Source organism: Rhinopithecus bieti, unplaced genomic scaffold (assembly GCF_001698545.2).
Source record: "Rhinopithecus bieti isolate Rb0 unplaced genomic scaffold, ASM169854v2 scaffold_31823, whole genome shotgun sequence".
Classification (NCBI taxonomy): domain Eukaryota; kingdom Metazoa; phylum Chordata; class Mammalia; order Primates; family Cercopithecidae; genus Rhinopithecus; species Rhinopithecus bieti.
In genome coordinates, this window is record NW_016814121.1 from 1 (window position 1) to 10,844 (window position 10,844).

General features: G+C 50.3%; 1 pseudogene; it reads right to left on the minus strand.

Annotated features, from left to right (window-relative positions):
• Window positions 1-5,832: 5,832 nt before the first annotated feature.
• On the minus strand, window positions 5,833-8,153 carry LOC108513959 (UPF0764 protein C16orf89-like; annotated as a pseudogene).
• Between the last annotated feature and the right edge of the window lie 2,691 nt (window positions 8,154-10,844).

Below are 10,844 nucleotides of genomic sequence, written 5' to 3' on the forward strand. Positions count from 1 at the left end.
TATATATATATATTTTAAAAGGCCAGGCACAGTGGCTCTCATCTATAATCCCAACACTTTGGGAGGCCAAGGCCAGTGGATCACTTGAGGTCAGGAGTTTGAGACCAGCCTGGCCAGTATGGTGAAACTCCATCTCTACTGAGAATACAAAATTAGCCCGGTAGGGTGGCACACAGCTGTAATCCCAGCTACACGGGAAGCTGAGGCAGGAGAATCGCTTGAATGTGGGAGGTGGAGCTTGCAGTCAGCCGAGATCGCACCATTGCACTCCAGCCTGAGCCACAAGCACAAAACTCTGTCCCAAAAAATAGTAATAATAATTTTAAAAATTAACTGGGTGTGGTGGCGCACACCTGTAGCCTTAGCTACTCAGGAGGCTAAGGCAGGAGGATCACTCAAGTCCAAGAGTTTGAGGCTGTAGTGAGCTAGGATTGCGCCACTGCACTCCAGCCTTGGTAATAAAGTGAGACCCTGTCTCTAAGAAAAACACAGAAAGAGAGAGAGAACCTAGTTCTGACAGCAGAACCCCTGGAGCACGGGTGCTCACTAGAAACAGGATCAGCGTAGCCACAGAATCTGCCAAGCTCCAGACACAGGCAGGGTTGTGTGGGCAGAGCCAGCCTTGGAGGAGTCAGTGTGATTTTGTCCTCCTGGCCTTGTTTTCTCGGTCACCCTACAAGGCACATGGGGTCATCCCAGTTCACAGATGTGAAAACTGGCCGGGCGCAGTGGCTCACGCCTATAATCCCAGCACTTTGGAAGGCCAAGGCGGGCGAATCACCTGAGGTCAAGAGTTCGAGACCAGCCTGGCCAACATAGCGAAACCCCATCTCTACTAAAAATACAAAAAAAAAAAAAAAAATCATCTGGGTGTGGTGGCACATGCCTGTAGTCCCAGCTACTCGGAGGCTGAGTCAGGAGGCGGAGGTTGTGGTGAGCCGAGATTGTGCCACTGCACTCCAGCCTAGGCAACAGAGCAAGACTCTGTCTCTCAAAAAAAAAAAAAAGAAAAGAAAAGAAAGAAAGATGTGAAAACTGAGACTTGGAGTCTCCAGTTTAATTTCCTCTGATCTAGCCCCGCACAGGCACTCAGGGCTCTTTGTAAAACCTGCTTCTGGCTGGGTGCGGTGGCTCACGCCTATCCCAGCAATTTGGGAGGCCGAGGTGGGTGGATCACGAGGTTAGGAGATCAAGACTCTCCTGGCCAACATGGTGAAACCCCTTCTCTACTAAAAATACAAAAATTAGCTGGGTGTGGCACATGCCTGTTACCCCAGCTACTCAGGAGGCCAAAGCAAGAGAGTGGTTTGAACCAGGATAATCGCTTGAACCAGGGAGTAGAAGGTTGCAGCGAGCTGAGATCACACCACTGCACTCCAGCCTGGTGACAGAGCAAGACTCTGTCTCAAAACAAACAAACAGACACACAAACAAAAAACCTGCTTCTTCCCCTCAGCTTCCCATCAGCACCTCCCACCCCACCTGCTGTCTCACTCAGCCCCAAACACACAGCAGGGAGGCACTTCCTGCCTCAGGGCCTTGGCGGGCACAGTTCCCTCTATGCTGGTGTTCCCTCCTCCCCCACCCAGCCCCACCTCCTTTCCTCCCTGACCCCCGCTCTGACTGCCTGGCCCTCCAGGCTCTCTGAGACCCTTTCTGATGATGCTCTTTATTCTCTCTAGGACAAGCACTGACCCTGAGGGGATACCGTGTGGAGTGGTCCAGTCCACACCAGAGTCCCCTTGCGCGGCTGCCCGGCAGCACCTCGTCCAGGCAGGAGCCAGGACTGTCACTTTGGAGACAAAACAGTGTAACAATAACGTACTCACCGCCGCGGACAATCCCCCACCCTGATCCCCTGCCAGACCAGGACGCTTCCTCAAGCCCAGCCTTCCACAGAGAGTGTGAACGGTACAGCCCTGGCCTGACCCGGGGACCTTCGGCCTGGACACCTGGCAGCTTCTGGATTTTGTCAGTGCAGGCAGAGGGTATCCGGCCAGGACCCTCTGTCCAGAAGGAGCTGCCCTTAGGACCATCTTAGCGCCCCTGTCCTCTTTCTGCCCGTTCTCCCTCCGGTCTCCCCAGAGGGGCCAGCAGGGGGGAGGAGAGCAGGGTGGAGCTAAGTTTGTCCATGCAGGCACCAAGGGGGAACGTCCAGTCTTTAAGAGCCAAGTGGGGGCCCCTTTTCCGAAGCCACTTCCAGGTCAAGGCAGTCCCCAGGGCTTCTTGTCCCCACCTTCTGAACTTTCTTCAAACAGTGGTACCAGTTCCCTTCAGCCAGCCTGCCTGCCCAGCGAGGCCCCCAGGTTGAAGGTGTTGGCGGGGGCGGAGGGCAGGGGAACAGGATCTTTCTCCCGCCGCCCACCAACACCAACACACACCTCTAAGCTGCTGGCCGAAGATGTCACCAAGGCCAGAGACGCAGTGTTACGAAGGTTTGGAAGCCCCTCTCCTCACCTCCCACCGTGACCTTGGGCAAACCCAGACTCAGAGCCCAGGGCAGAGGCAGCTCAGAGTGGAGGCTCTAGGCAGGTCAAAGGTCAGTAATACGGTTCCCCTGGGGTTGACCAGATGTTGCAAACATCTGCACCCACCTGCAGATGCATCTAAGCAGGTCCTTATGTGCACACCACGTTCACGCGTGCACACACACACACGCACGCATGCAGAGGGACCACGTGTGCACAGATGACCGTGTGGGTGGGTGGTGGTGTTTGAGTGGGTGGCGGCGTTTGCTGTGAACCACGCTCAGGCCACACAGAGACACATACTTGGTTTCTGGGACTGAGACCCAGGCCTGGCAGGACCGTGCCCACAGATACTGCAAATGTTCCTACAGCCTAGAGGTGCTGTATACACACACAAGTACACACAGCCAGGCATTCGGGGTGTGGGTGCCACATGGAACATCCCTTCCTGCTCTTGCCAGGCACCTGCACAGAGCGTCTCCAGCCCCATCTCCTAACAGGGGCTGGGAGTAAGAGAAATCTAACTGCCCCCCACCCGTCTTCCCCTCAACCCTGCTAAGTTATCCCAGGCCTGTGCGTGGTGGAAAAAGCCAGCCTTGGCCCTGCAGCCTCCACCTCTCTGCTGGAGGACTGACAGGTTGCTTACAGCTTTGCACCCCGGCATCAGCACAGGGGGCCCTGCCCCACCCTCCGGCAGCTCAGGGAGTGTTTTCCTGTGAGGCCTCCCCCATCAGGGGATCAGAAGGAGAAGCCCGATGCCCCGTCCCGGCTTTCCCAAAACGCACAGGACACGTGTGCAATTCATAGGAAAGGCCCAGGTTGCCCTCGTGAGTACCACCTGCTACAGGTAGGTGGCGCTCACGTTCCTGCCCAAATGCAGCCTATCGGGGAGTCAGAGTCGGTCCCCCCGGCCCACCTCCCAGTCCCTGTTGGCTTTTGGTAGCTCTCGCATGCAGTTCTATTAACAGCTGTCTAGAAGCGATGCTTTAGTGGCCTAACCCAGGGTCAAATACAGCTCTTTCTAGCAAAATCAGGCAGCTCTGCCCCATCTGCAGGGGCACCGATTAGTCTACTAACAGCCAGAGGTCCACCTAGCCGAGCGCTGGGAGAAGCTGAGCCGCCGGAGGTGGGCTCCTGGTGATGGGTGTCCAAGAAGCGGTTTCCCTGGGAGCTTCTGCCTCCGTGGGCCTCTCAGCCTGCCTGGTGTGGCCGCCCGGGCGTGGCTCAGCCATGTCCCCTCCCCAGGTTCTTCCTGCACCCCTCCCCTCCCCACAGTGGAATTGTTGAAGTGTGGCGAGTCTGTGCTCGGGACAATAAAGCTTGTGACAGGTCCAGGACCCCTGCAGTTGTCTCGTCTGCTCCTCTCCGTGGGGACCCTGGGCTTCCCGATCTCTCCCAATTCTTGGGCACCCTGGTGCCAGGAGATGGCCCCCGATCCTGCCCTCTGCCAGCTCATTGCTTCCCAGGTAGGCACGACCTCAGGGAGGCTGGAGCTGAAGACATCTGGGGCTGTCCTTGTCCCGGGAGAGGCACCTTAGCAAGGACAGGCAGAGGACAGGTCCTGGGTTCACATTTGAACCTGCTGGAGGGATAAATAGGCCTGCAAAAAAAATCAACAGAAACAGTAATGGATCCGCTCACACACTTGTGATGAGTCCGATGAGGTTTCCAGCCTCAGTGGGCAAATTCTGGTTCCTGCAGCAGGCTTTCTGGAGATGAGATCAACAGCACAACGTGTTGCAAACTTTGTGGTCAAATAGGCTTTCTTTTTTTTTTTTGAGACGGAGTCTTGCTCTGTCGCCCAGGCTGGAGTGCAGTGGCCGGATCTCAGCTCACTGCAAGCTCCGCCTCCCGGGTTTACGCCATTCTCCTGCCTCAACCTCCCGAGTAGCTGGGACTACAGGCGCCCGCCACCTCGCCCGGCTAGTTTTTTTGTATTTTTTAGTAGAGACGGGGTTTCACCGTGTTAGCCAGGATGGTCTCGATATCCTGACCTCGTGATCCGCCCGTCTCGGCCTCCCAAAGTGCTGGGATTACAGGCTTGAGCCACCGCGCCCGGCCTCAAATAGGCTTTCAAGGCCAGGCGCTGTGGCTCACCCCTGTAATCCCAGCACTTTGGGAGGCCCAGGCAGGTGGATCATGAGGTCAAGAGATCGAGACCATCCGGGCTAACACGGTGAAACCCCGTCTCTACTGAAAAAAGAGAAAAAAAAAAAAANGTTTCACTCTGTTGCCCAGACTGGAGTGCAGTGGCATGATCTCAGCTCAATTCAACTTCTACCTCCCAGGTTCTCCTGCCTCAGCCTCCCAAGTAGCTGGGATTACAGGTGCATGCCACCACACCTGGCTAATTTTTGTATTTTTAGTAGAGATGGGGTTTCATCATGTTGGCCAGGTTGGTCTCAAACTTCTGACCTCAAATGATCTACCTCCCTCAGCCTCCCAAAGTGCTGGGATTACAGGTGTGAGCCACCATGTCAGTTCCTCAAAATATGTTTTGTGTAATTATTATTATTATTATTATTATTATTATTATTATCTTGTAGAGACAAGAGTTTCACTCTGTTGCCCAGACTGGAGTGCAGTGGCATGATCTCAGCTCAATTCAACTTCTACCTCCCAGGTTCTCGTGCCTCAGCCTCCCAAGTAGCTGGGACTACAGGCATACACCACCACACCCGGCTAATTTTTGTATTTTTAGTAGAGACCGGGTTTCATCATGTTGGCCAGGCTGGTCTCGAACTCCTGACCTCAAGTGGTCCGCCTGCCTCAGCCTCCCAAAGTGCTGATGTTATAGGCATGAGCCACCGCACCTGCCATTTTTGTTGTTGTTGTTTTGTTTTGTTTTGTTTTTGTTTTTGTTTTTTTAGAGATAGGGCCTTCCTCTGTCACCAAGGTTGAAAGGCAAAGTCTCCATCATGGCTCACTGCAACCTCCAACTCTTGGGCTCCAATAACCGTCTCACCTCAGCCTCCCAAAGTGTTAGGATTACAGGCATGAGCCATTGCGCTTGCCCAACTCTTTTTTAACTCTTTGATTTCGAGATCATTTTAGACTTACAGAATAATTGCAAAAAATAGTGGCATTCCCATACATTCTTTCCCAGCTCTCCCTGGCATTAACAGCCCACATAACCGCAGTACAATGACCCAAACTAGAAAACAAACATTGGGCCAGGTGGCTTATGCTTATGATCCCAGCACTTTGGGAGGCCGAGGCGGGAGGATCACTTGAACCCAGGAGTTCAAGACCAGCCTAGGCAGCATACCAAGAATGTTGTCTCTTAAAAAAAAAAAAAAAAAAAAGCCAGGCACAGTAGCTCCTGCCCGTAATCCCAGCACTTTGGAGGGCTGAGGCTGGTGGATCACCTGAGGTCAGGACTTCGAGACCAGCCTGGTCAACAGGGTGAAACCCCTGTCTCTACTAAAAATACAAAAATTAGCCAGGCGTGGTAGCGCGCACCTGTAATCCCAGCTACTTGGGAGACTGAGGCAGGAGAATCGCTTGAACCTGGGAGGTGGAGGTTGCAATGAGCCAAGATCATGCCACTGCACTCCAGCCTAGGCGAGAGAGCAAGACTACATCTCAATAAATAAACACATAAATAATAAAAATAAATAAATACATAAATTACCCAGGTCTAGTGGTATGTACCTGTAGTCCCAATTAGTTGGGAAGCTGAGGCAGAAGGATCACTTGAGCCCAGGAGTATGAGGCTGCACTTCAGCCCGGATCACAGAGTGAGACTCCAACTCTAAAAATAAAAAATAAAATCAAAATGGGCAAAGGATCCGAAAACATCTTGCTCCAAAGAAGATGTACAAATGATCAATAACATGTGAAAAGATGCTTAACAACATGAGTCATTAGGGAAATGCAAATCAAAACCACAAAGAGATACCACTTCACACCTACTAGGATGCCTAAAACTTTTAAAAAGACAGTAGCAAGTGTTGACAAGGATGTAGAGAAATTGAAACTCATGTATTGCTGGTGGGAATGTAAAATGGGGCAGCTGCTTCAGAAAAGTTTGGCAGTTCTTCAAAATATATTTTGTTTTGTTTTTTAAGACTCCATCTTAAACAAAACAAAACAGCCTGGGCAACAGGCTGGAGGTGCAATCTTGGCTCACCACAACCTCTGCCTCCCAGGTTCAAGTGATTCTCCTGCCTCGGCCTCCTGAGTAGTTGGGATTACATATGTGCGCCACCACACCCAGTTAATTTTTGTATTTTTAGTAGAGACAGGGTTTTGACATGTTGGCCAGGCTGGTCTTGAACTCCTGACCTCAAGTGATCCACCCGCCTCGGCCTCCCAAAGTGCTGGGATTACAGGCATGAGCCACCGCACCAGTTCCTCAAAGTATGTTTTTTTTACTTTTTTTTTTTAAGAGACTTTTTTTTACTTTTTTTTAGAGACGAGGGTCTCACTATGTTGCTCAGGCTGGTTGTAAATTCCTGGGCTCAAGCAATCCTCCCACCTCACCCTTCCCAAAGGGCTGGGATTACAGGCATGAGTCACCATGCGCAGCCCCAAAATGTTAAAACACAGAGTTACCATATGACCCAGAAGTTTTACTCCTAATTATATACTCAAGATAAATTAAAGCATTTCCACAGAAAATCGTGTACACACATGTTAATAGCAGCATTATTTGCAATAGCCAAAAAGTGGAAATAAGACAAATGTCCAATCAACAGACAAATGGATAAACCAATGTGGTCTGTCCATATAATGGAAGGTTAGTTGGCCATAAAAAGGCATGAAACGGCCAGGCACGGTGGCTCACACCTGTAATCCCAGCACTTTGGGAGGCTGAGGTGGGTGGATCTCTTGAGGTCAGAGTTCGAGACTGGCCAACATGGTGAAACCCCATCTCTACTAAAAATACAAAACAATTAACCAGATATGGTGGCAAGCATCTGTAATCCCAGCCACTCGGGAGGCTGAGGCAGGAGAAATGCTTGAACCCAGGAGGCGGAGGTTACAGGGAGCCAAGATCGTGCCACTGCATACCAGCCTGGGCCACAGAGCAAGACTTGATCTCAAAAAAGGAGTGAAACACTGACATTTGCTACAACGTGGATATACCTCCAAAGCATCCTGTTAAGTGAAAGCAGAGAGACACAAACAGTCACGTACTGTGTGATTGCACTTATGTGAAATATCCACAAAGATGAATCCATGGAGACACAGGCAGATTGCCGATTGCCAGAGGCCAAGGGCTAAGGAAAATGGGGAGGAACTGCGTAATGACTATGGGGTGATGAAAATGTTTTGGAATTCACCTGAACAAGAAACAGTAAAAAACAACAAAAAGGAAGGAAATGGTAGAGGTGGTAGCTGTATGACATTGTGAATGTACTAGTGCCTCTACAAAATGATTAAATTAACATTGTGTGCACTTCACCTCATAAGATACTTTTTGAAAAAGAAGCCGGGTGCAGTGGTTCACGCCTGTAATCCCAGCACTTTGGGAGGCGGAGGCGGGCAGATCACAAGGTCAAGAGATCAAGGCCATCCTGGCCAACATGGTGAAACCTCGTCTCTACTAAAAGTACAAAAATTAGCCGGGCATGGTGGCAGGCGCCTATAGTCCCAGCTACTCAGGAGGCTGAGGCAGGAGAATTGCTTGAATCCAGGAGGCAGAGGTTGCAGTAACTCGAGATCGTGCCACTGCACTCCAGCTTGGCGACACAGCGAGACTCCATCTCAACAAACAAACAAAAAAAACAAAGTCTATCCTTGCCTACTAACAAGGAAACTTAAAAAAAGAAGAAGAAAAGGCTGGGCACGGTGGCTCATGCCTGTAATGCCAGCACTTTGTGAGGCTGAGGCAGGAGGATCGCTTGAACTCAGGAGTTCAAGACCAGTCTGGGCAACACGGTGAGACCTCATCTCTACAAAATATTAAAAATTAGCCGGATCAGGGGCCATGGCTCATGCCTATAATCCCAGTACTTTGGGAGGGCGAGGCAGGTAGATCACTTGAGCTTAGGGGTTTGAGACCAGCCTGGGCAACATGGTGAAACCTCGTCTCTCTATAAAAATATTTTTTAAAATTAGCAGGGCATGGTGGCGGGTGCCTGTAATCCCAGCTACTTGGGAGGCTGAGGCACGACAGTCACTTGAACCCAGGAGGCAGAGGTTGCAGTGAGCTGAGATCACACCACTGCACTCAAGCCTGGGTGATGGCGCAAGACTCCATCTCAAAAAAAATGAGCCAGATGTGGTAGTGTATGCTTGCGGTGTGTGCCCAGCTACTTTGGAGGCTGAGATGGGAGGATCACCTGAGTGCGGGAGATTGAGGCTGCAGTGAGCCGTGATCATACCACTGCAGTCCAACCTAGGCAAAAGAGTGAGACCCTGTCTAAAAGAAAGAGAGAAGGAGAGAAAGAAGAGAGAAAGAGAGAAAAGGAAAATGAGGGAGGGAGGAAAGGAAGGAGGGAGGGAGGGAGGGAGAGAGAGATGGAAGAAGGAAAGGAAAATCTAGCCAGGTATGGTGGCACACATCTGTAATTCCAGTACTTTGGGAGGCCAAAATGAGAGGAGAGCTTGAGCCCAGGAGTTAAAGGCTGCAGTGAGCCATGATTTCATCACTGCACTCCAGCATGGGCAATAGAGTTAGACCCTGTCTAAAAAAAAACCAAAAACAAACAAACAAAAAAAAGTACATTATGATAGTTGCCATGATTTCACATGTGTACCAGTATGAAAAATTATTATTTGTTAATAATAACACCAAAGGCCAGGCGTGGTGGCTCACACCTGTAATCCCAGCACTTTGGGAAGCTGAGGCGGGTGGATCACTTGAGGTCAGGAGTTTGAGATCAGCCTGGCCAACATGGTGAAACCCTGTCTCTACTAATAATACAAAAATTAGCTGGGAGTGGTGGTGTGCATCTGTAGTCCCAGCTACTCTGGAGGCTGAGGCAGAAGAATTACTTGAACTCGGGAGGCGAGGTTGCAGTGAGCTGAGTTCTTGCCACTGCACTCCAGCCTGGGCGACCGAGTGAAACTGTGTCTCCAAAAAAAAGAAAAAAGAAAATGACAAGATGGCCCAGACCCTGCTTGAGGTTCCACAGTGAAAAATACCCAGATAAAGCACCCTCTTATGAAATATTATCCCAGGGGTGGGTGCGGTGGCTCGTGCCTGTAATCTCAGTGCTTTGAGAGGTCGAAGTGGGAGGATCACTTGAGCCCAGGAGTTTGAGACCAGCCTGTGCAACATGGTGAGACCCCCATCTCTACAAAAAATAAAACCATTAGCTGGGCATGGTGCTGTGCACTTGTAGTCCCTACTATTAGAGAGGCTGAGGCAGGAGGATCACTTGAGCCCAGGAATTGCAGGCTGCAGTGAGTTATGATCATATCACTGCACTCCAGCCTTGGTGACAGAACAAGACCTTTTTTGAAAAAGAAAATATTCTTCCAGGAAAATCTAGAAGACATGACATCTCAGACATTTGAAAACTGTAAGTATTATGGATAGAAGAAACCTGGGTATGGTGAGGATCTTTATCTAGTGTGGGCTATGCAAAAAAGGTGGCATGATGGCTGGGCACAGTGGCTCATACCTGTAATCCCAGCACTTTGGGAAGCTGAGATGGGAGGATCACTTGAGCACAGGAGTTACAGACCAGCCTGGGCAACATAGCAAGATCCCATCTCTATAAACAAATGTGTTTTTTTGTTTGTTTGTTTTTTAATTAGCCAGGCATGGTGGCACATGTCTATAGACCCAGCTACTCTGGAAGCTGAGGTTGGAGGATCGCTTGAGCCCAGGAATTGGAGGTTGCAGTGAGCTATGATCATGCCACCTCACTCCAGCCTGGGCAACAGAGTGAAGCCCTGTCTCTTAATAAAAATGTGAAAAATAAAAGAATCTAGAATGTAAACCGCATGGGGAGCTTACATATTCCAAATGCCTAGACTTGTGTCTGGAATCATGATCAACAAATATTTGCTGAATAAATAAGACCCAAAGAAAATTAAAAGTCTAATCGGGTGGCAAAGAAAATAGAATTGAAGAAAAGCATTAAAGAGGAAACAGCTGAGAAACTTCCAGAATTGATGAAAGAGGTGAATACAAAGTACAAAGAACTCCAGACCAGGCGTGGTGGCTCACGCCTGTAATCCCAGCACTTTGGGAGGCTGAGGCAGGTGGATCACTTGAGGTCAGGAGTTCAAGACCAGCCTGGCCAACATGGTGAAAACCTGTCTCTACTAAAAATACAAAACTTAGCCGGGCTTGGTGGTGGGAACCTGTAATCCCAGCAACTCAGGAGGCTGAGGCAGGAGAATCGCTTGAACCCAGGAGGCAGAGGTTGTCGTGAGCTGAGATCACGCCATTGTACTCCAGCCTGGGTGACAAAG